Genomic DNA, 22,048 nt, shown 5'->3' on the forward strand with positions numbered 1-22,048 from the left:
GAGCTTTGGGTTGCAAGAACCCTGGGTAACACTGTGGGTACCTTAAAGGAGCCCGAGACAGAGACCCCTGCTGTGAACAGTGAGAAGGAGGGAAAAGGGGGAAAAGCAGTGGGGAGGGGATCCAGTCATGCAGCGAGCCAAGACCTGTTTGAGATTCTGCCACAGTCTAGCCAATCCTGTAAGGTGAACATGGATGAACCTGCTTAAGGGGAAGGGACTTTGGGTAAGTGTATGTGTGCATTTTTCCTTACAATGTTTAAATATAAAGATGGTTCTTGGCCCATGCCCAAGTTAAGCAGACACAGATGTGGACTATTCATTGTTATACTGTATTTGTACAAGAAGAGATGAAGGTACAACAAACAGAGGTAGAGTTGGCATCTGCTTTTCATTCCCCTGTTGGGTTAGGCAGTGGGAAGAAGCATATGGAGCAGAGTATTTATGTATGCGGTGATGTCCCTTTTATCTTTCTGAGAGATCTCGATTAAACTTTCATGGAGATACTCTGCAGTCCTTTCCTGAAGGTTTTGAGAGATGGTAACCTTATGTCTTTCTCCAGGGTAGGACACTTTCCTATGCCACTCTGTGGTAAGTTTGGCTGTCACCTGGGGTGACCAGACAGCAAGTGTGAAAAATTGGGACAGGGGGTGGGGGGTAATAGACGCCTATATAAGACAAAGCCCCAAATATCAGGATTGTCCCTATAAAATTGGGACATCTGGTCACCCTACTGTCACCACTGCATTAAACATGCAGCAGCATATGGGTCCAGGCAGCTTCCAAACACCAGTAGCAGCTGTGCTCTCTGTACCTTTGTGACTCTCAGGAGTGAGATATCATCTAAAATCACCACTGCTTGTGGAAAATAGTTCCAATATTCAGTGCCATTGCCCTATGCTCATAGCTTTGAAATAGGGACCAAAATTGTATAGGTTCATGCAACAGAACATCCTCCACCCGGCCCCTTGCAGGCCTTACTCACCACAGCTGCGGCTGGAGCGCAGTGCTGTGCCAAGGCTCTCCATAGGTGATGTGTCAGTAAGCATTTCTTATTAAAAAGTGTTTATGGGAATAAGGGAAGGGTGTTTTGAAGATTATCTTTCCCTTTCTCTTGTGACCGTAAATCCAGTGGTACATCTTTCTGTTTTTATCAGCAGCTTCTGTTATGGTGGCCTTGAAGGGTGCCCCCTCCACATCTGCAGCAGGACTGACCCTGATGAGGAAGAGAAAGAAGAGGACTAAGGAAGACATGTTCTGCAAGATTCTGCAAGCCAGTACTGCGTTTCACTCTGAACAAAGGACTTGGAAGGCCAGTATGACAGATGGCATGGAGAAAGACAGAGGACAGAAAACAGGTCCAGGAGCCCCAGCAAGACAAGGAGAGGGAGATGCACCAGGATATAATTTGTCTTCTTAGGCAGCAAACCCAAATGCTGCAGACCCTAGCTGACCTACAGATCCAAAAATCCCAAACTCTCTACCCTTTTCAGTCCTAGGAAAACTCCATGGTTGCTGCTTCCTATGTGCCATAACATATCACATGGTATCACTGAATCGCATCAGCACCCCTACCACTCTACTCTGAATGACAGCAAGAAACCCCCCCGCTTCACATGCACTGCCTGTGAGAACCATGGTTGGTGTATGTGTAGTCACAAAAGACTATTTGTGGATTCAGATTGTTACCAGAGAAAATCACGTAGCCTCTGTTTTGCATTTCTGATCTCCATTCTGAATAAACAAAAATCATTCGATGCTTAGATGGATGCTGAGACCCTGAACATGCTCAGTAAGAATTTAGGATTTCTTTAAAAAGGTGCCTGGGCAAAGAGCCAAGTGGATGTGGGTGTGGCTCGTCAGAATCACAGCACTGAGATGAAGGACAGCAGTGAACATGTGCAAGATTGGCAACTATTGATCATGTGCAGTAAGGGGTGACTGAGAGGTCAGTCAGTTAAGCCTCTCCTGTGGTCAGAATCCACTCCTACCAGTCACAACTTGTTTTAAAGGTCAGAGCTGTCAATCAGAATTCTGAGGTAATGGTCAAGACTGAGCATGTGCGAGTGAGGTAAATATAACTAAGAATAGGAAGCTATAATAAAAAAAAGATCTACAATGTAGCATAAAAGGCCAGCTGACAGCAGCATTTTTGGAGTTCAGAGGCTGTATCTGAGAAGAAGAGAGCCGTACAGGGAGAGCCAGGAAGCCAACAAGAATCCCCGCGGCCTGCTGCTTCCCGCAGCTCCCATTGGCCAGGAATGGCGAACTGCGGCCACTAGGAGCTGCGGGCGGCCGTGCCTGTGGATGGTCAATATAAACAAACTGTCTTGCGGTCCGCCAGTGGATTATCCTGATGGGCTGCAGGTTGCCCACCACTGTCCTGGAGCAGTAATTGAAGGGTCCTGAGGGAAAGAGAACCTGATTGAAAGGGAGGTAGCAAACCGTCACTGAAGAACAAAATATGAAGGGGATGTTAGTAGCACAGTCCCTGTTTATGTTTATACCTGCTGCTGACATTACTGATCCCCTAGCTGCTGTTGATGCCCTGTGTGGATTGGTAGGAGGGAGAAAATAATAGGATCAGTGGTATAAGAGGCGGTGAGGTTTATCGTAAGTGACTGAGTAACTGCAATTAGGTCCCGTGGAGACCACAAGCAGTTTAGTCGGATGGTCGATCGTAGCCCAGGTAAGAATTGGTGGCATAAGAGGCAAAGTAGGTTGCTGATGAGCCGACATCCTTATCACAAGACAATTATAGCCATAGCACAGTCCTGCAAGTGAGAGAGGATATAATCCAGGGTTGCAACCTGTGCTCCTGCAATACTCTGTAAGTTTCGTTAAAGAATTTACAACTCAGGTGTGGCCAGGATTATGATACCTGAGACCATTACCTGGCTTAGCGAGTAACATCAAAATGATGCAAAAGAAAAGCTAAGTAGCAGTTACAATTCAGAAATGATGTTAGGAAATGGGATACAGGATTTTGTTAAGCAAGAGGTAAAAGCTCCTTGGAAAGAAGGTGCTTTCACGGGACCTGGTGCTTATGGACAGTTGGGTTAGCACTGGGAGCAGTGGATTAAGCCTAATGGAAAAGGAATTTTTTCAGGAACTCCAAGTAAAAATTAAAAGAAACAGGCTGCATTACAGAGGTTACAGATGGTAGCAATAGTTTTGGACTCCCTTACAGATAACTTTTGTACCTCCGTTTTTAACTTAATAGAGGAGAAAGAAGAAAGGGAAAAGGAGTTAATTAATTTGAAAGCAGAGGCAGACACCTTGAGAGCTGTTAATTTGACAAAGGCTGCTCAAATTGTTGCCTCACAGAAGGAGGTAGATAAAGGAAAAAGGGAAAGAGAGCATTTAACTGACGAGGTAACAGAATAGAAGCAAAAGGCATTAGATGGGTGAGCTGCTGTAAGGGCTGTACTTACTGATGCAGGGAATAAGGCCTGGTACACACTAACCCCCCACTTTGAAGTAAGATACGCAAATTCAGCTACGTTAATAACGTAGCTGAATTTGAAGTACCTTAGTTCAAACTTACCGCAGGTCCAGACACGGCAGGGAGGCTCCCCCGTCGATGCCGCGTACTCCTCTCTCCGAGCTGGAGTACCAGCGTCGACGGCGAGCACTCCCGGGATCGATCCCAGAACATCGATTGCTTACCGCCGGACCCGGAGGTAAGTGTAGACCTACCCTAAGAATAAAGAAGCAGGGAATGAAACGTAGGTGTGAGATTTGTGCCTTAAAAACTGAGTTAAAAGTAAGCAAGGGAGTAATATCAGCAGTAAAATCTGGAGATAGTAATTGGATTAGTGGAGAAATAGAAACATATTATGATAATCCACCAGATTTGTATCCCCCTTGCTATGACTATTCTGAGGAGTTTCCTTTGGGTCCTGATGGTCCACTTAGGCTAGGTCTACACTACCCACCTGAATCGGCGGGTAGAAATAGACCTCTCGGGGATCGATTTATCGCATCCCATCGGGACACGACAATCGATCCCCGAATCGACGCTCTTACTCCACCAGCGGGGGTGGGAGTAAGGGCCGTCGACAGAAAGCCGCAGAAGTTGATTTTGCCGCCGTCCTCACAGCGGGGTAAGTCGGCTGCGATACGTCGAATTCAGCTACGCTATTCACGTAGCTGAATTTGCGTATCTTAAATCGACTCCCCCCTGTAGTGTAGATGTACCCTTAGAGAGCAATTAGAGGAGATGCAGTGACAGCCTCCTATAGCTCCAATAATTACTACCACAGTAACTAAGACAACTGCAAATGGTAATTAGGGTGGATGTGAGGAAAGGACAGAGGAGAGTCCATATACCCCAGAGCGGATTAGAGCATTGGGTAAATCTATGGGTGTTTTAAATAAGGATACAGTAATTGAGTGGTTAGCTAAAGTATCCAGCATGCTAGGACTAATAATGGTGGATGTCTCAGAAATGAAAAAAGAATGCATAAACTCGGATGATTTTGCTGGACTCCCTTATGAAATTCCGGTTGGGGGAGAAGAAGATAGCAATATCGTAGAAAGGAAGGTGTTAAAGTTTTTTTCCTAATGAGGATCCTGTTATATGGACCCATAGGGAAAAATAACAACCAGGGGAGAGACCAGAGCCATACACATCTAGGAAAAAGTTAGTATACAAACATTCTGTGTTAACTCAAGCACATGCAGCACTATATAATGTGCCACAGTTTAAAAGTGCATTATTGCTAGGATTTAACCCAGTAATGAGAATGGCTATGGTTGCTGATGATCCTGGTCAGACTACTTTACGTGAAATAGAGGAGAAAGCAAAAAAAAAAAAAATTATGTGAAATACAAGGGGAAACACTTCCACCCCCTAAGAGAAAGTCTGACAAAGAATTAGTAGTAACTTTCTCTCATAATGGTCCCCAGGAAAAAAAGGATCAGCAAGGTAGACAGAATAGGGACAGAGAAAATAAGAAAGAAGGTAAAGGCAAAAATGTTGTCCACTATCAAAATAAGCAAAGAAAACCTGCAATGTGAGTCTAGGGATTAGATTAATGGGTTGCCTACTGAAGAATTGCTCCGAAAGTTGGTGAGTCATATGGAGACTGTACCTACAGCTCCCCCACCATCAAAAATTCAGAATAGGGAGACAGAGTGCTCCACATTTCCCCAGTGTCAGCACAGAATCATGCTGGCTTAGTGGCACATTTCGATCAAGATACTTGGGGATGACCCACAGTTTATGTGGAGTTTAATAAAGGAGCGTTCGGACAACAGATGTTGGTGGATACAGGTGCCACTTATTCTCTAATTCATATTAGGAACAAAAATGTATTTGGATTCCTTACAGCAGTAAAAATATTACAAGGATTTAATGAAACAGAAAGCAAAGTCCCATTCAGCCCTCCAATCCAATTTTGGGTATGAACAAAGCAGGGAACAGGGCAAGTTTATCTAATAGATTTAAATGATAATGGTATCATAGGAATGGGAGATCTCTTAGCACATCAAGTAATAGTTGATTTAGTAAATAAGCTATTATAGAAAATGCCCCCAGATCAAGTATACCCTGTAGCGAAACCGATTATTATTGAAGCTGGATGTAGGTTAGCTGCCCTTAAAGCTGCTGAGGATATAAAATGGCTTGAATGAAATATTAGAAATAGCTCAAAGGCATAAGAAAGTTTGGGCTACCAGTAAAATTGAGTGTGAAAAAAATTGAGGCAGAAGTTCTTATTACTGGACCAGATCCTCCACCTCAGAAACAGTATAAGTATCCTAAAGAAGCAGAAGCTAGTTTAACTGAAACTATAAAGGGACTCTTAGATCAGGGAGTCATAGTAGAACACTAGAGTACAAATAATGCAGCTATTTGGCCTGTTTTAAAAGCAGATGAAAAAACGCGGAGATTAACAGTTGATTTTAGACCACTCAATAAAGTAACTCCCATGACAGCCCCAGTAGTAATGAAATACCCAGAGGTAATAGCATCCAAGCAGAAGAAGCTACGTGGTTTATGGTTCTGACTTTGTCAAATGCTTTTTTTTTTTGCCATTCCTTTTCATAAGGACTCCTGGTATAAGTTTGCATTCACATTCCAAGGATGAGTTTGTATTCACTAGAACGCCACAAGGTTTCCATAATTCCCCAGCTATTTGTCATATGCATGAAAATAAAATGTGGGATAGGATGCCTAACGGGGACAGCATTATTTCCTGTATGGATGATATCCTTATAAGTACTAAAACTAAGGAGAAAAATATGGAAATATTAGATCAAGTTTTGCAGAAAATAGAAGTAACAGGATACAAGATCAGTCCAGGGAAAGCCCACATTTGTCAACAGCAGGTAAATTATTTAGGAATTACATTGGGACAGAAAGGGAGGTCACTGGATAAACAGAGGGTAGAATTATTACAAAAATTACCAGCTCCCACAGATGTTTCTACCTTAAGATCCTTTTTGAGTATGACTAACTTTTCTAGGGATTGTATTGAAAAGTATGCAGAAAAGGCTTTTCCATTGTATAAGTTGCTTAAGAAAAACAGTGAATGGAAATGGAGACCAGAGCAGTGGGAGACTTTCACACAATTAAAGCGAGCCTTAATGCAAACCCCAGTATTAGTCTATCCGAAGGTAGGACAGCCTTTTGTGCTGGGGAGTATCTAGTAGGATTGTCCCTGGTACTCCTTAAAACATCCCATTCTCCAGTAAAATATTTATTGACAGGAAAAATTAACGAGGGTCATGTTTCTAGCCCCTGGTTAGCTAAATGGACATTGACATTGTTAAACAAAATGTAAATATGGAAAAGGTGCCAGTTTTATCCCCAGTCCCATACAGGCTCAGGATTGAAGGGGAACAGCATGAGAGTCCCCTGCCCGAAATCGCTCCAGAGGAACAGTTATTGTTTCAAGGTGGAGCAGTATAGGGGGATATAAAGGAAAAGATAAATGGAATTTAGTTTGTGGAGGGGTACTACTATAGTGAGGAAAAGCCCTGCACAGGATATGCCACAGTGAGAATTTCTGATGGAAGTGTTTTCAAGGGACAATGCATACCTCATTCAGCACAAGCAGCTGAAAACTTAGCAATAGCAGTAGCATTGGAAAACACACGGGTAGATAAGGAAGTAGCTATTTTTATGGATTCAGAATGGGTACTAAGAGTTGTGGTAGATTGGATGTCCCAGTGGAAGAAAAGATGGATGAGATCAGCAGACAATCAGCCTATTGCACATGCTGAAAAATTGTCTTATCTTTGGAGTCTAGCACAGCAAAGAGAACAGCTGGTGCAAACGGGAAAAGTTAAAACTCACCAGAAGCACACCGAGAAATCTCAGTGGAGTGCTAGAGAAGATGGGGAGGCTAAAATAGGAGCAAAAGAGGGGATATTGTGACAGCCAAAATTCCAAATAGCTCCAATAGTGAAACTAGAAGGAGATAAAATAGAACAGGTAGATCTAATATCCCTACAGAACACAGATCCAGAAATAAAAAGGGGACTATCAAGGGTGGAAAATTTGGGAGCATGACATACGATTAATTTTGCCACTAAAATGGCAGAAATAAAGTCAGAAATGATAGCACTAGCCCAAAATAATGGACATTTAGGTGTAGAGAAAACTCTCAGCAGTCTGCAAGCGATAGGATGGTGACCGAGTATGATAACTGATACAGAGCAGTATGTAAATAATTGTTTGTCTTGTGCTGCCAATAATGCGGATTCTAATGTGGTAAAAGGACCCTTGGGTCATGAAAGAATAGTGGATTCCTAGGCTAAAATACAAATTGGTTATATTGGTCCTCTAGGTAAAACTGCAAAAGGAAATCACTATTGTTTGGTAATAGTGGATGCTTTCATAAAATGGGTAGAGGCAAGAAACAATACCACGCTAACTATGGCCCGTGTCTTAGCTGAGCAGGTGATAACATGATGGGGTATTCCCCAAGAAATTTATTCTGATTGGGGACCACATTTTGTGGGAGAAATCACAAAGGGACTTTGGTATTAAGCAAAGATTGCATATAGCAGGGCATCCCCAAAGCTCAGAACAGGTGGAAAGAATGAATAGAACCATAAAGACAGCCCTAAGGAAAGTGGACATCTTCAGGGAAAGGATTGGAACCAGAAACTCCCACTGATTTTAATGGCCATTACGGGAACTGTAGCATCACATGGAGCAGTGGTGGGCAACCTGCGGACCGCACATGGCCCGTCAGGGTAATCCGCTGGCAGGCCATGAGACAGTTTGTTTACATTGACTGTCCGCAGGCACGGCCATCCACAGCTCCCACGTACCTGCAGCCCGCATCACTTCCTGCAGCTCCCATTGGCCAGGAATGGCGAACTGCAGCCACTGGGAGCTGCAGGCAGCCATGCCTGCAGACAGTCAATGTAAACAAATTGTCTCGCGGTCCACCAGCGTATTACCCTGATGGGCTGCATGCGGCCTGGGGGCTGCAGGTTGCCCACCACTGACATGGAGTTACCCTATTTAAAGCCATGAATGGTAGAGATATGCGACTGTCTGAACAGTGGTGGGTGACTGGGGTGCCTTCAGATGAGCTGCAGCCCAGAATATTAACAGATCAGTGGATGCAGCAGTTACTGAAATCCATTGCAGATATGCACAGGCAGGCACCGTAGCACTTAAAGCAAATAGATAAAAAGATGGGGCTGATCCTGCATCCACAGGAGTGGCAAATAGGGGACATAGTGATGTATAGGTATACAAAGGAAAAAGCCCACATCCTCAGCCTAGTGTTGGTTGGACCTGTTAGCATTGTAAATAAAGCTAGTCCAACCGTATATCAGTTGGACATCTGTCAGGGAAAAAGAAACGTGTCAAAATGGTTTCATTCTTCTCAGCTAAAGTGCTGGAAGGGAAATTCTGAAAAGGAACCGTGCTGGGAAAAAAACTATATATATTAATTAAATGTGCCATATAGCTTAGAAATAGGAAATTATTTTTGTTATTTTAAGATTAGTGGAATAAGTAGTGGTAAGTGTATTCTTTTAAATATACATAAGAAACAGAAAAGGCAGTGAAGAAGGAAAATAGAGGAGGAGATGCAGGCGACTCAGGAACAGAATCAGAAACAGACATTTACTCTTTTAGAACCCTCATTCTTTGAATCACTTCCTTTGTTGGGACCATATCTTAATTGTGATCCTCTCTCTCCTTTTAATCCTTCATTGTCTAGATTTTCTCCTTGTGAATCCTTCCTACCTCAGCCTCTTCTCCCTGATTCTTCACTGTTAAAAACCCTGTCCCCTGCCTCATTGTCAAAATCTCCTTCCCCTGAATCCTCACCATCCTTGAATCCTTCCCTTGAACCTTTATCTGAACTTCCCCCTCTAAAACTCTCTGTATTTGAATTCCCTTCTGTGGAGAATGCAATATCTAAAGAACCTCTACCTTTGGAATTGCATCCAAATATTACAACCAAGTTAATAAAAGATGAATGAAGCTGACTTTTGGTCCCTGTGACTTTTGAAAAGGGATTATTCCAACAAATTATTTATATTGATACAGGAGCCACGTGCTCTGTTTTAAACATTGCTAATTTTCAGGAAATGCTCCTATTACATTACTATACACCACAAGTAAGGGAAATGATTGGAATCAATCGGGTGTGAAGTATAATCCCTATAAGTTCGTGTATGGAAATTAAAATAGAAAAGAGGGAGTTAAACGCTCAATTTGTTTTTCTTGAAATGGGAAAATATGGAGTCTTCGGAATAGATGTAATCACTCAACTGCATTACTTGATGGGTACTGTGAATGATGTGCTTTGGAAAATAAGATACGTTCTTTTCTTTTAATTTGGAATAACTGATTTTTCTATTGCGTGTAATCAGTTAAATAGAAGATAGGTTTAAGGTAGTATATGAAATCATTTTGTTTTAATGCACCTTCCATGACCAGCCCACATTGATGTCGATGAAGTGTTCCTGGTGAGCCACCAATACTTGCAGAATCAGAGAAAAGTAGACGTTTATGTTGATGTACTCTTGGCAAAGTGAGTTGGTGCCAAAATCGTGATGTACAGGCTGTCTATCATCATATCGCAGTTCTGAGTAGCAGGAGACAATTAATGGCTCTGCAACACTTGCATGACAACAGCGCCCACTATGGATTTTCCAACTCCAAAATGATTTCCTACTGATCAATACCAATCCGGCATTGCAAGTTTCCAGAGTTCCAATCCCTACTTGCTTCTTCCCTGTCAATGCAGCTTTCATCCTAGTGTCCTTGCACGTGGTGAGCATTGTGCATAGATCCAGGGACGTGGCCTTTTGCATCTGAAAGTTCTGCAGCCACCATCTGTTGTCCCAAACCTGCATTACAGTGCACCCCACCAGGCAGTGCTCATTCCTCAGGCCCAACAGTGGCCTTCCACAATCTGCAGCTGCTTTGTGAACATCACCAGCAACCGTGAATTGTTTTTTGCTGTGTCCCTCAGCAAACAGTCCTTGAAGAAATCATCATGGTTCCTGGTGTTGCAATACTTCCTGTGGGTCTACAAATACAGGGGTGACATCGTGCTCAGAACACGCAGAACTGTGAGCCACTGTGTTATCGCTCTGCATCAGGAAGTGAGAACTTTGCAGCTGCTAAACTATATGGCAACTCTCTGACGCACCAGCCTGTCTGCCTTGTCAGCAAACTCTTCAAGACTCTACCAGTCTAAATCTTGCCTTGCAGGTAACAATCAGTGAACCCCTGTTCCTGAGTTCCCTAGAGACATCTTGCAGCGTCCAGTCCCATTCACTGGACACTCACGGAAATTAGATTTGGTGCCTCCAACAAGACAGAGCACACATCAGCCTATTAGGTTAGATGAAGACTCACACTTCACTTTAGTACACAGAACTGAGATGGTTTTGTAATAAAACAATCTATTTATTAATAAAGAACAGTTTTGAATGATACTAAGGAGGAGAAAAGGAGACGTGTATGGTTATGAACAAAACATAATAAAAAACACTTTTTAGCGACTAAAATTTAAAGCAAGTTACAATCTTTGCCTTAATCAGTTTTCTTAAATACTTAAAGATTATCAGTGCCCTAGCCCTCCAGACTAGGGGATCCAACTTTCACAGGCTCAGAGGGTGCTGTACCCTATGTCCCCTCAGTGATGGATAACTAAAAGGTCTTTTTGCTCCCCTTATATTACCCAAAGTCCATTGTCTGTGCCTCAAGAGCCAGAAAGGTTTCCTGAGGCGTGTGTGCAAATTCTGTCCCCTAGTGTGCTCACTAAGCTGTCACTTGTTAGCGTGATTGCTTTGTTTACCTTATATGTAAATGTACTTTCATTGTCCTCTGGCTTACAAAGGTTAACGCAGACAAATAAATTCACATTCCTTCGTCTAAGACAAGCTGTTTTATCAGTTCTCTCCGTAACATATTTTAGGAACATATTTCCAGTACACACACAGCTCTTTATACACCATCAATACATATATCAGGCAATAATATTCATGACCAGTGTGTCACTGGCTTTCATAAAAACACCTGACTCTATGGACTTTTATAGTCTAAAAATATTGTATACAATAAGTTGATTCAATTGCTTATTCTTTATTTATTCCCTCTATTCTCCCCTAGGGTTTCTGGACCCCCTTGAGAGTTTTCTACTGGAGTTTTGGCCACTGGCCATAACATGAGCTTCATCGCTGCCCCACTCTTTTCTGGATAGGGCATCAGCTACAAAAGGCACAAAAATTATGGGCTGTGGATGACATTATGGGATGGAGAAAGTTGCATGTCAGTCACTGGACCGCTGTGTAGGCCTGAGACCTGATCAACCCCATATTAAACCAGCTTTGGATGAAACTCAGGGAGTTCACCACTAAAACTGAAAAAAGGAATGTTTGCTACTGATAAAGCACCCCCACCTCAGGAATGTCCCTAATGAAAGTTATAACCACCAAGGTTGTAAAGACATGGGGAAATTAGGGAGGATACAGAAAGAGACTCAACAAATGGTAAGATAAGCTCTGACCAGCGTTTTATGCTGACCATCTGCACAAATAGAGAAGGTCACAATTAAGTTTCAATTTGGGCATGAAAGATAAAATGTAAAGAACTTGGGCAGGAAGGAGGACACATAGATGGCAGTGCATAATTGACTACATTTTTGTTATTTAGGAATGTGGGATAATGTGATAGGGGTTTAGTAAATTTGAAGGAGGGAGCTAGTTTTATCTATATACTGTAAAAGAAAAACAATGCTCCTTGGGAACCCTTTCTGGACTGCAGTTCAACATGAAGCTGCTGGAACTCTGACTCTTCTGCACGACTGTGACGTGCAGAGGCATCGCCAGGAACCCCCAGATGAATGACTCCTGACTGGCCATTGGGTGAAATTTGTCTATATATTAGGAGTGGTGAGCATAAGAGATTTGCTTGGTATATGTATTCTGTGTGTGTTGCCAATAAAGAGATGTTTAGAGCACAGCTGTGTAAGTTAGTCTTAAAGGTGACTTCTGTTAGTCTTAAAGGTGCCACAGGACCCTCTGTTGCTTTTTACAGATTCAGACTAACACGGCTACCCCTCTGATACTAAACTGTGTAAGGCTTTCACTGGGAAAAGGTTCCGCAGACCCATTGAGCCCTGAGCCCTGAGAGAGAGGGCGGGTACTTAAATTGACCAGGTTTCTTCCTGGTCCATGGGTAAGGATAGGTGCTTTACATCCTGAGCCCTTGGAAGGGAAAGAGTGGGGGTGCCCTAAATTGACCAGGTCATGCTTTGAGCCCTCGGGAGGGTATAGGCGGGATGCCCTAAGTTGAGCAGGCAACCCCTGCCACCCACAGATCATTTCTGTCGCATCACACATTGTGAACATTTCCCAAAAGGCATTGTGCAGAAAGGCTGTGCATGGTAAAGTGGGATAGCTACCCCTGGTGCACCTCACTTTACATTGTCACAAGCACTCCTGGTGAATAGATGCAGTGCTGACACAAGCAGGCAAGTATGCACATGCCTAACCGATAAACAAATTTGGTAGCTGTACGCTTATGTCACTTTGCATCAATCACAGCTTGTAGTGTAGACATGGCCTTAGTCTGCTTGCTGAGATGTGACTACAACACAAGGATCCTCTCTAGCTGCTTTTAACTTTGATAAACATAAAAGTAAAAAGGGAATCCAGGAACAGGTGACTGCCTCCCTATAATCACCTCCAAAAACCATCTACATCCTGTGCAAAAACTTTGCCTACTTTGATTTAGAAACAGCTACATCTAATAACACACAATGATAATACTGAACCAATAATAGGCCTTTGAAATCTTGACTAACTTTCCCTTTGATTACCTCTTTCAAATAGGAGCTGATGATGACCTAGCTTCTTTAACATGTTCCCTACTTTCATGGGCCTGTCTGCTCACAGCACATCTGGAATTTCAATCAGGTAAGAAAAAATTTGCATGTCATAATTTATTTTTTGGCCTAAGAGATATGTTGAAATTAGCAATCACTAACCATGTCTCACCAGGGAACCTTTTAGTTCTGCCATTTAAGGCAAGCAGTATATGCTCTCTGAAATTCTTGGATGTGGTTATTGCTCTTTCATTCTTTACATGAGAAATCAATTTTCACTTGCATCACTCAACCTGCCAAAGCACTAGGTAGGACAAAGACCCCAAATTAGGGGTGTGGGAAAAAAAGAGCAAAAAGGTTTAGTGAAATGGGATTATTTTCTGTAAGCATAATAATACCTAGCTTTCAAAAGGGGAACAAAGAGGAACCAGGAAATTATAGACAAGTCAGCCTAACTCCGATACCTGGAAATACACTGGAACAAATGATTAAACAGTCAATTTGTAAGCGCTTAGAGGATAATAGGGTTATAAGGAATAGCCAGCATGAATTGGTCAAGAACAAATAATTCCAAATCAACCTAATTTCCTTCTTTGACAGGGATACTGGGGGGAATGGGGGAGAAGCAGTAGATGTGATATATCTTGATTTTAGGAAGGCTTTTGACACAGTCCCACATGATAGTCTCATAAGCAAACTAGGGCAATGTCACCTAGATTAAATTACTATAAGGAAGGTACCCAACTGGTTTAAAGACCTTACTCAAAGAGTAATTTTCAGTGTTTTGTTGTCAAACTGGGATCCCACAAGGGTCAGTCCTGGGTCTGGTACTAGTCAAATATTTTCAGTATGACTTGGATAATGGATTGGAGAGTGTGCTTATAAAAATTGTGGGTCACCCCAAACTGGGAGGCGTTGCAAATACTATAGAGGACAGGATTAGAATTCAAAACTACCTTGATAAATTGGAAAACTGGTCTGAAAGTAACAAGACAATATTCAATGAAGTGCAAAGTATTTCACTTAGGAAGGAAAAATCAAATGCACAACTATAAAACGGGGGGGGGGGGGCAACTGTCTAGATGATAGTACTGCTGAAAAGGATCTGTATTAACAAGACAGTCATATGTAAGAGATGGGAAGTAATTCCTGCTGTACTCAGCAGTAGCAAGACCTCGGTGGGAGAAATGTGTCCAGTTCTGGGTGCATCACTTTAAGAACGATGTGAATAAATTGGAGAGTTCGGAGGATAAAAGGTTTAGAAACCTAACCTTTACCTTTAAATTTAAAGGTTAAAAAACTGGGCATGTTTAGCCTTGAGAAAAGAAGCCTGAGGGAGGATCTGATAACAACCTTCAAATATGTTAAAGGCTGTTATAAGAGCAGTGTGATCAGTTGTTTGCCCTGTTCACTGAAGGTAGGACAAAAAATAATGGGCTTAATCTGCAGCAAGGGAGATTTACGTTAGAGATTAGGAAAAATGTTCTAACTATCAGGATAGCTAAACACTAGCAGAGGTTTCCAAGGGAGGTTGTGGAATCCCCATCACTGGAGGTTTTTAAGACCAGATTAGACAAACACCTGTCAGGCATGGTCTAGGTTTTCTTGGTCCTGCTTCAGTGAAGGGGGCTGGACTAGAAAACACACTTCCAGCACTACGTTTCCATGAGTCTATAATAATGTCTGTAAATTCAACGTTTCTATTTATCCACTGTACGTTGGTGCCAATTTCTAGTCATCAGTAATTTGCACTAATGAGAGTGAGCTACACTACTACAAACTCTGTATGGTACAGGGGCTGATTTGGGGCTGAAAAGGAAGGCTCTTGGAGAGGTCTGCTGACCTCTGAATAACGATGCTTTGCAAAAAGACCCTAGCAATTGTTCATGCCTAGCAATTCCCATTGTGTCACAGGTTCCCTCTGGATCAACCAAATCAACTCACATCTCCTATGACCAACTGGCCCAGGTTTCCTATGACCAACTGGCCCATTCTCCAGGTACATCTGCTGCATTTCAGTTTTCTGTCTCCTTGCAGTTCCCATGTTTGCAAGCACAGACTCTGACTACTTGACAACATTCAGCAACACCTGCAAGCTCATCATTCTTTGCATCATTGACAGCTGGTGGCACTTTCTTGGTCACCTCCCTTGAGACAATGGGTCAGCCATAGAAACACACTATATGCTTTTGTGTGGGGTTAATTAATTAGGCCCAACTCCACAAAGGGTCCTAGGCACTGCAACACCTAACTTTTAGGTGCTTAGAAAACACTGGTCTACAATTTTTGAGAAGTCGTCTGCTTCAGAGATAAAATGTACTATTTATTATGTATTTTGATGTGCTGAATTCAAATATGACAATTAAAACAACTGATTGGCTATTGTTTCTAAGATATTTAAGTTTTTACATTTTATGTCTATGTATATTGTGTAGATAGTAGAGTTTTAATCATAAATTGTAAACCTAGGTCTTTTCATGTGTTTATGGTTGCTTTACATGATAATATTTCACCTGTCCTGTTTATGTAACACTTTAAGAATCAGCAAAAGGGTTATATAAATAAAATTTATTATGAAACAAAAGGCAAAAAACTATTATGTACATAGTTTAGTCCTATTCAGTGTCTACTCGGCGCTTCTTGGCTTGTCTCTTGTATTCATTAAATGGAGCATCTCTTGTCACTGTCCAGCAATAGTCTGCAAGCATTGATGGGCTCCATTTGCCCTGATAGCGTTTCTCCATTGTTGCAATGTCCTGGTGAAATCGCTCACCGTGCTCGTCGCTCACTGCTCTGCAGTTCGGTGGGAAAAAATCTAGATGAGAGTGCAAAAAATGTATCTTTAGTGACATGTTGCAACCAAGGCTTTTGTATGCCTTGAGGAGGTTTTCCACCAACAACCTGTAGTTGTCTGCCTTGTTGTTTCCGAGAAAATTTATTGCCACTAACTGGAAGGCTTTCCATGCCGTCTTTTCCTTGCCACGCAGTGCATGGTCAAATGCATCATCTCGAAGAAGTTCACGAATATGAGGACCAACCAAGACACCTTCCTTTATCTTAGCTTCACTTAACCTTGGAAATTTTCCATGGAGGTACTTGAAAGCTGCTTGTGTTTTGTCAATGGCCTTGACAAAGTTCTTCATCAGACCCAGCTTGATGTGTAAGGGTGGTAACAAAATCTTCCTTGATTCAACAAGTGGCGGATGCTGAACACTTTTCCTCCCAGGCTCCAATGACTGTCGGAGAGGCCAATCTTTCTTGATGTAGTGGGAATCTCTTGCACGACTATCCCATTCGCAGAGAAAACAGCAGTACTTTGTGTATCCAGTCTGCAGACCAAGCAAGAGAGCAACAACCTTCAAATCGCCACAAAGCTGCCACTGATGTTGGTCATAGTTTATGCACCTCAAAAGTTGTTTCATGTTGTCATAGGTTTCCTTCATATGGACTGCATGACCAACTGGAATTGATGGCAAAACATTGCCATTATGCAGTAAAACAGCTTTAAGACTCGTCTTCAATGAATCAATTAACAGTCTCCACTCATCTGGATCATGAACGATGTTGAGGGCTGCCATCACATCATCAATGTTTTTGCCGGCTACAAGATCAACTTCCATGAAGAAGAATGGGACAAGATCCTTTTTGACGGTCACGGAACATGGAAACCCTAACATCACCTGCCAGGAGATTCCATTGCTGTAGTCTGGAGCCCAACAGCTCTGCCTTACTCTTGGGTAGTTCCAAATCCCTGACAAGGTCATTCAGTTCACCTTCTGTTATGAGGTGCGGTTCAGAGAAGGAGGATGGGAGAAAATGTGGGTCCTGTGACATTGATGGTTCAGGACCAGAAGTTTCATCCTCTTCCTCTTCCTCGTCTGACTCAAGTGAGAATGATTCTGGTGCATCAGGAACTGGCAGTCCTTCTCAGTGGGGTACTGGGCATATAGCTGATGGAATGTTTGGATAATGCACAGTCCACTTTTTCTTCTTTGACACACCTTTCCCAACTGGAGGCACCATGCAGAAGTAACAATTGCTGTATGATCTGTTGGCTCTCTCCAAATCATTGGCACTGCAAAAGGCATAGATTTCCTTTTCCTGTTCAACCACTGGTGAAGATTTGTTGCACAAGTGTTGCAGCATATGTGTGGGGTCCACCTCTTGTCCTGATCTCCAATTTTGCAGCCAAAATAAAGGTGATAGGCTTTCTTAACCATAGTGGTTATACTGTGAGTTTGTGATGCAAAAGTCACTTCACCACAAACATAGCAGAAGTTATCTGCACTGTTCACACAAGTACAAGGCATCTCTGCTCACTTTGGCTAAACAGATATGTGTCCCTTTGCAAAATCAAACACTGACAAATAAGAGAGCATGACACTATGATTTCTAGAGCTGATATAGGGCAATTTGTTCAGCAGAGTGATGTCAGCTTCGTTATGATTGCATCATGAAATTATGCAACATTTAGAGGAGAGGAAAGTGATCAGGAACAGTCAGCATGGATTCATGAAGGGGAAGTCGTGCCTAACTAACCTAATTGCCTTCTATGATGAGATAACTGGCTCTGTGGATGAGGGGAAAGCAGTGGATGTGTTATTCCTTGACTTTAGCAAAGCTTTTGATACGGTCTCCCACAGTATTCTTGCCGCCAAGTTAAAGAAGTATGGGCTGGATGAATGGACTGTAAGGTGGATAGAAAGCTGGCTAGATCGTCGGGCTCAACGGGTAGTGATCAATGGCTCCATGTCTAGTTGGCAGCCGGTTTCAAGCGGAGTGCCCCAAGGGTCGGTCCTGGGGCCGGTTTTGTTTAATATCTTTATTAATGATCTGGAGGATGGTGTGGACTGCACTCTCAGCAAGTTTGCAGATGACACTAAACTAGGAGGCGTGGTAGATACACTAGAGGGTAGGGATCGGATACAGAGGGACCTAGACAAATTAGAGGATTGGGCCGAAAAAAACCTGATGAGGTTCAACAAGGACAAGTGAGAGTCCTGCACTTAGGACGGAAGAATCCCATGCACTGCTACAGACTAGGGACCGAATGGTTAGATAGCAGTTCTGCAGAAAAGGACCTAGGGGTCACAGTGGACGAGAAGCTGGATATGAGTCAACAGTGTGCTCTTGTTGCCAAGAAGGCTAACGGCATTTTGGGCTGTATAAGTAGGGGCATTGCCAGCAGATCGAGGAACGTGATCGTTCCCCTTTATTCGACATTGGTGAGGCCTCATATGGAATACTGTGTCCAGTTTTGGGCCCCACACTACAAGAAGGATGTGGAAAAATTGGAAAGAGTCCAGCGGAGGGCAACAAAAATGATTAGGGGTCTGGAGCACATGACTTATGAGGAGAGGCTGAGAGAACTGGGATTGTTTAGTCTCCAGAAGAGAAGAATGAGGGGGGATTTGATAGCAGCCTTCAACTACCTGAAGGGGGGTTCCAAAGAGGATGGAGCTCGGCTGTTCTCAGTGGTGGCAGATGACAGAACAAGGAGCAATGGTCTCAAGTTGCAGTGCGGGAGGTCCAGGCTGGATATCAGGAAAAACTATTTCACTAGGAGGGTGGTGAAACACTGGAATGCGTTACCTAGGGAGGTGGTGGAGTCTCCTTCCTTGGAGGTTTTTAAGGCCCGGCTTGACAAAGCCCTGGCTGGGATGATTTAGCTGGGAATTGGTCCTGCTTTGAGCAGGGGGTTGGACTAGATGACCTCTTGAGGCCCCTTCCAACTCTGATATTCTATGATTCTATGATTCTATGATCATCCATGACTTCTAGGAATAACATGATGCAATTCATATCATGTATGATGCAATACCAACTTCAGATTGCATCATTCATTGTTTTGCCTAAAAAGCAAGTACTGTCGAAACCCAGTCATAGATTTATTCATAGATCCAGTCAACGATGTATTTTAGTCATTTCTGGTTTAAATTGAGATCCCTTCCCTTTATAACTCACTTATCCTCTGCCATACCCAAGTCAAGGGTCGTATATACTGACCCAATAGCATATTTTGAAAACTAGAGCCAATCAACAATTTTAAGCATCATTTTCATTCTCAGTGACCCAGAATTAGTTAAGTTTGACTACATCTATTTCAGAAGCATTTTGGCTGTAGAGCAGTGAAATCATAGGAACAACGTTATCCACAAAGCTTGAATTAGGCACCTAGACGCCCTAGACAGTGAATGGGGAAAGATAAGCGCTGTAGAACGTGATCCACAAAAGCCAGCAAACTAGGTGGGGAGACATGTAAGGAGATGGCAATGCTGATGAGAGGGGTGTTTCGTAAACCCCATTCCTCTCATGGAGACGTATTTACCAAGTTTAAGAGTAGACCAGGCCTTAGGCATCTAGCTATGGTGCTCAGGAATGGGAAAAATCCACACCTCTGAGGGCCTTAGGTATGCAACCTTTATCCCTGGTGTAAACACAGCTAGTCAATGGAAGAATGCTTAGGGGAGGTGGAGTTCCTGCAGTGATGAAAAACCCAGGGGAATGCCCTAGGCACTGGGCTAGAGTTGGGTGATTTTTTTTCGACTAACAGTAAATGTGCTGGAAAATGCATTTTGGGGGGCACTGAAACTGTTAGGGAATTTGAATCGTTTCAGCCGGAAAAAAAAGGAACAAAATTCAGAAATGTTGAACCTGTGCATTTAGAAAGAATCAAACATTTTGATTTTAAATGTATGCAGTGTTGTAGTAGCTGTGTCAGTCCCAAGCTATTAGTGAGACAAGGTGGGTGAGGTAATATCTTTTATTGGACCAACTTCTGTTGGTGAGAGAGACAAGCTTTCAAGTTTACACAGAAGAAGAGCTCTGTGTCAGCTTGAAAGCTTGTCTCTCTCACCAACAGAAGTTGGTCCAATAAAAGATATTACCTCACCCACCTTGTCTCTTGATTTTAAATGACATTTTCTAAATGAAATGTCGAAGTGAAATGATTAAAATCAACAGTACTTAAGTGCCTAAATACCTCTAAAAATCTGGCCCTATCTGACTTGACCAAGGTCAATGGGAAGTCTGGGGCAGTGCAGGGAATTTAACACAGGTCTCCTTATTCCCAGACTAGTCCCCGAACCTCTAAGTCAGCCTTCATCCACTGTGAGCAGATCCAAGTGATAATGCTTGGTGGGGGATGGAGCTCCTGGTAGGGGCCCCACCAACCTCATTCCCAGAAGCCTCTTACACAAAAACTGGGGGAGTGGTAAACAGTTTTTGTGTGAGAGGCAAATAATGAAGAGGACAGGTCACTGATACAGTGATATGGATCAATTAGTAAGTTGAGTACAAGCAAACAACATGTATTTTAATACAGCCAAATGTAAACATATTAATCTAGGACGGGGTGGGCAAACTACAGCCTGCGGGCTGGATCCGACCCATCAAGGCTTTGGCTCCGGCCCATGGGATTGCCACCCCTGTGGCGCCACAGGGCCCACGCCACTTCCAGAAGTGGCCCTGTGGGGGGCAGAGAGCTCCGTATGCTGCCTTGCCTGCAGGCACCGCCTCCCCCCTCTCTCCCCCTCCCCGCAGGCTCCCATTGTCCGGGAATGGGGAACTGTGGCCAATGGGAGCTTCAGGAGAGGTATCCGCAGGTGAGGGCAGCGTGTGGAGCTCTCTGCCCCCACCTCCCCCAGGGGCCGCAGGGACGTGGTGCCGGCTGCTTCTGGGAGCAGGGCAGGGCCAGGGCAGGCAGGAAGGCAGGAGCCTGCCCTGGCCCCGGTGCATGCTGCTGCTACTACGGAACCACTCCAGGTAAGCGGCGCCAGGCCGGAGCCCTTACCCCAAACCCCTCCTGCACCTTGCACCCCAACCCCCTGCCCTGAACCCACTGCTGCACCTCGCACCCTTCATGCACCCCAATCTGCTGCCCTGAGCCCCCTCCCACACTCTGCACCCCCTCCTGCACCCCAACCCCCTTCCCTGAGCTGCCTAGTACATCCCACACACCTCCTCTGCCCCAACCCCTTGCCCTGAGACCCTTCCTGCACACCACACCCCCTCCCATACCCCAACCCCCTGCTCCAGCCCTACATTCATGGCTCTGCATGCAATTTCCCCACCCAGATGTAGCCCTCAGGCCAAAAAGTTTGCCCACCCCTGATCTAGGAACAAAGAATGCAGGCCATACTTACAGGGTGGAGGACTCTATCCTGGGAAGCAGTGCTGCTGAAAAAGATTAGGGGGGGTCATGGTGGATAATCAGCTGAACAAGAACTCCTAGTGTAATGCTGTGGCCAAAAGGACTAATGCATTCCAGGGATGTAAAACAGGGGAATCTTGAGCAGGAGTAGAGAGGTTATGTTACTTTGGCATTGGTGAGACCACTGCTGGAATACTGTGTCTAGTTCGGGTGTCCACAATTCAAAAAGGAGTTGATAAATTGGAAAGCGTTCAGAGAGAGGCACAGGAATGATTATAGGATTGGAAAATAATGCCTTATAATGAGCACAATCTGTTTAATTTAACAACAAGAAGATTAAGGGCTGCCTTGATTACAGTTTCTACATACCTACACTGGGAACAAAAATTTGATAATGAGCTCTTCAGTCTAGTAGACACAGGTGTAACAGGCTCCAGTGGCTGGAAGCTGAAGCTAGAAAAATTCACACTGGAAATAAGATGTAATTTTTTTTAACAGTGGGGGTATTAATTCATTGAAACAAGTTGTCAAAATTTGTGGTGGATTCTCCATCACTGGCAATTTTAAATCAAGATTGGATGTT

Source organism: Trachemys scripta, chromosome 6 (genome assembly GCF_013100865.1).
Source record: "Trachemys scripta elegans isolate TJP31775 chromosome 6, CAS_Tse_1.0, whole genome shotgun sequence".
NCBI lineage: Eukaryota > Metazoa > Chordata > Testudines > Emydidae > Trachemys > Trachemys scripta.